We start from the raw sequence: 4524 nt of genomic DNA, 5'->3' as shown, positions 1-4524 counted from the left end.
CAACTCCAAAAGAGGCCTCTGCACGTGTAAAGCTCAAGCTCAGCCCAAGCACACACCAAGTGGGCCCCAGAAGTGGATTTCTACATCAATTAATTGTCTCTGTAACCCTAGTAGCTAGTTTTAGTATAAGTAGAACATTTTACTATTGTATTAGGGGTCTTTAATTTCTCCCTATTTTCGAATTCATATCACATTTTGGGGGCTGGCCATTCGGCCATGCCTGGACCACCATCACTTATGTATTTTCAACGGTGGAGTTTCTACACACCATAAATTAAGGGTGTGGAGCTCTGCTGTACCTCGAGTTTTAATGCAATTACTATTATTTTCTATTCAATTCAGTTTATTCCTGTTCTAAGATATTCGTTGCACTTCACTATGATGAATGTGATGATCCGTGACACTCATCATCATTCTCACCTATGAATGCGTGACTGACAACCACCTCCATTTTAACTTAGACCGAGCGCATATCTCTTAGATTCCTTAATCAGAATCTTCGTGATAGAAGCTAGAATTGATGGCGACATTCATGAGAATCCGGAAAGTCTAAACCTTGTCTGTGGTATTTCGAGTAGGATTTAGGGATTGAATGATTGTGATGAGCTTCAAACTCGCGATTGTTGGGCGTGATGACAAACGCAAAAGAATCAATGGATTTTATTCTGGCATGATCGAGAACCGACAGATGATTAGCTGTGTTGTGACAAGAGCATTTGGATCTTTTTCACTGAGAGGATGGGATGTAGCCATTGACAACAGTGATGCCCTACATACAGCTTTCCATGGAAAGGAGTAAGAAGGATTGAAAGTATGAAAGCAGTATGTTGCAGAGATTCAAAAGGAACACAGCATCTCCATATACTTATCTAAAATTCTTACCAATGATTTACATAAGTATTTCTATCTTATTTTTTGTTTATTTATTATTATTATTCGAAAACTCCATAACCATTTATTATCCACCTAATTGAGATCTGCAAGATGACCATAGCTTGCTTCATACCAACAATCTCCGTGGGATCGACCCTTACTCACGTAAGGTTTATTACTTGGACGACCCAGTGCACTTGCTGGTTAGTTGTGCGAAGTTGTGAAGAAAGTGCTAAGTTATAAACGCGCATTCCAAGTTGAATGCCATTGATAGAGATCACAATTTTGGGCACCAAGTTTTTGGTGCCGTTGCCGGGGATTGTTCCAGTATGGACAACTGACGGTTCATCTTGTTGCTCAGATTAGGTAATTTTCTTTTTGCTTTATTTTCAAACATTTTTCAAAAATCTTTCAAAAAATGTTCTCACCTGTTTTCGAAAATTTTTCAAAATTCTTAAGAATGGATTCTAGAGTTTCATGAAGCATGTTGAAGCCTGACTAGCTGTAAAGCCATGTCTAAATTCTTTTGGACTGAGGCTTCAACTAATCACCACAATGCATGTAATGCCCTGCTGAAGCTTGGCTGGCCATTGGACATGTCTAGTGTTTTGGACTGGAGCTTCCTCAAAAGCTTGGCTGGCTATTAAGCCATGTCTAATTCCTGGACCAGAGCTTTAGACTAACATTGAAAGATTCCTGGAATTCTTCTTAAAAATTTTGAATTTCTTATTTTTTTGTTTCCTATATGTTTTCCAAAAAAAAAAATAAAAGAAAATACAAAAAAAGCATAAAATAATAAAAACCAAAAATATTTTATTTTTCTTGTTTGAGTCTTGAGTCAAATTTTAAGTTTGGTGTCAATTGCATGTTTTTAAAATTGTTGAATTTTTCGAAAATTCATGCATGTGTTCTTCATGATCTTCAAGTTGTTCTTGATAAGTCTTCTTGTTTGATCTTGATGTTTTCTTGTTTTGTGTCTTTTGTTGTTTTTCATATGCATTTTTGTATTCATAGTGTCTAAGCATTAAAGATTTCTAAGTTTGGTGTCTTGCATGTTTTCTTTGCATAAAAAATTTTTCAAAAATATTTTCTTAATGTTCATCATGATCTTCAAAGTGTTATTGGTGTTCATCTTGACATTAATAGTGTTCTTGTATGCATTCTTTGTTCTGATCCAAATAGAAAAGTGAAAAACATAAAAATGACGTTTTAATTTTTTTCTCTCTCATCATTAAAAATTCAAAAAAAAATAAAAAATATCTTTTCCTTATTTATCTCAAAATTTTGAAAATTTGAGTTGACTTAGTCAAATTTTTTTTAAAACTTTGCTATTTCTTATAAGTCAAGTCAAATTTTCAATTTTAAAATTCTTATCTTTTCAAAATCTTTTTCAAAAATCAAATCTTTTTCATTTTTCTATTATTTTCGAAAATATTTAAAAATATTTTTTCAAAATCTTTTTCTTATCTTTATTTCAAAATTTCAAAAACTTTACTAACAATTAATGTGATTGATTCAAAAATTTGAAGTTTGTTACTTTCTTGTTAAGAAAGGTTTAATCGTTAAATTCTAGAATCATATCTTTTAGTTTCTTGTTAGTCAAGTAATCAACTTTTAATTTTAAAAAATGAATTCTTTTTCAAAATATCTTTTCTATCATATCTTTTTCAAAATTTTATCTTTTTCAAAAATTTGGTTTCAAAATATCTTCCAACTTCTTATCTTTTCAAAATTAAATTTCAAATCTTTTTCAACTAACTAGTTGACTTTTTGTTTGTTTTAACTATATCTTATCTTTTTTTCAAAACCACCTAACTACTTTCCTCTCTCTAATTTTCGAAAATTACCTCCCTCTTTTTCAAAAATTCTTTTAATTAATTAATTGTTTAAATTTTAATTTTTAATTTTAATTCTTCTTTTAATTTTCGAGAATCACTAACCCTTTTACAAAATTAATTTTCGAATTCTCTCCTTCTCATCTTCTTCTATTTATTTATTTACTAACACTTCTCTTCATCTCAAGAATCTGAACCTATCTTCACCCTTGTGTTTGGATTCTTACCTTTTCCTTCTTCTATTCCTTTCTTCTTCTACTAACATAAAGGAATCTCTCTACTGTGGTAAAGAGGATCCCTATTATTATTTTCTGTTCCCTTCTTTTTCATATGAGCAGGAGCAAGGACAAGAATATTCTTGTTAAGGCAGATCCTGAACCTGAAAGGACTCTGAAGAGGAAACTAAAGAGAAGCTAAATTACAACAATCCAGAGACAACCTTACAGAAATTTTCGAAAAAGAAGAGGAGATGGCAGCCAAAAATAATAATGCAAGGAGGATGCTTGGTGACTATACTACACCTACTTCCAAATTTGATGGAAGAAGCATCTCAATCCCTGCCATTAGAGCAAACAATTTTGAGCTGAAACCTCAACTAGTTGCTTTACTGCAATAAAACTGCAAGTTCCATGGACTTCCATCAAAAGATCCTTACCAGTTTTTAACTGAGTTCTTGCAGATCTATAAGATTGTTAAGACTAATGGAGTAGATCCTGAAGTCTACATGCTCATGCTTTTCCCTTTTGCTGTGAGAGACAGGGCTAGAACATGGTTGGACTCATAACCTAAAGATAGCCTGGACTCCTGGGATAAGCTGGTCGTAGCCTTCTTGGCTAAGTTCTTTCCTCCTCAAAAGCTGAGCAAGCTTAGAATGGATGTTCAAACCTTCAAACAAAAAGATGGTGAATCCCTCTATGAAGCTTGGGAAAGATACAAGCAGATGACCAAAAGGTGTCCTTCTGACATTCTTTCAGAGTGGACCATTCTGAATATATCCTATTATGGTCTATCTCAGTTCTCTAAGATGTCACTAGACCATTCTGCAGGTGGATCTATTCACCTAAAGAAAACGCCTGTAGAAGCTCAAGAACTTATTGACATGGTTACAAATAACCAATTCATGTACACTTCTGAGAGGAATTCCGTGAATAATGGGACGCCTCAGAAGAAGGGAGTTCTTGAAATTGATGCTCTGAATGCCATATTGGCTCAGAACAAAATGTTGACTCAGCAAGTCAACATGATTTCTTAAAGTCTGAATGGATGGCAAAATGCATCCAACAGCACTAAAGAGGCATCTTCTGAAGAAGAAGCTTATGATCCTGAGAATCCTACAATAGCAGAGGTAAATTACATAGGTGAACCTTATGGAAACACCTATAATTCATCATGGAGAAATCATCCAAATTTCTCATGGATGGATCAACAAAAGCCTCAACAAGGCTTTAATAATGGTGGAAGAAATAGGCTCAATAATAGCAAGCCTTTTCCATCATCTTTTCAGCAATAGACAGAAAATTCTGAGAACAAGGTCCTCCATCAGAAATCTAGAGGCACAAGTGGGCCAGCTGAGTAAGAAAATTATTGAAACTCCTCCTAGTACTCTCCCAAGCAATACTGAAGAGAATCCAAAAAGAGAGTGCAAGGCCATTGACATAATCAACATGGCCGAACCTAGAGAGGAAGGAGAGGACGTGAATCCCAATGAGGAAGACCTCATGGGACGTCTTTCAAGCAAGAATGAGTTCCCTATTGAGGACCCAAGGGAATCTGAAGGTCATGTAGAGACCATAGAGATTCCATTAAATCTTTTTCT

The 4524-nt window shown here is 34.3% G+C and overlaps 1 non-coding gene across 1 annotated transcript; it reads right to left on the bottom strand.

Moving 5' to 3' along the window:
• Window positions 1-3570: 3570 nt before the first annotated feature.
• LOC127747063 (small nucleolar RNA R71) lies at window positions 3571-3674 on the bottom strand. Its single transcript, XR_008008867.1, has one exon. It is a non-coding gene; the product is annotated as a small nucleolar RNA R71 (small nucleolar RNA).
• Window positions 3675-4524: the final 850 nt, after the last annotated feature.

Source organism: Arachis duranensis, chromosome 4, assembly GCF_000817695.3.
Source record: "Arachis duranensis cultivar V14167 chromosome 4, aradu.V14167.gnm2.J7QH, whole genome shotgun sequence".
Classification (NCBI taxonomy): Eukaryota; Viridiplantae; Streptophyta; class Magnoliopsida; order Fabales; family Fabaceae; genus Arachis; species Arachis duranensis.
This window is presented reverse-complemented; position numbering and strand designations above follow the sequence as displayed.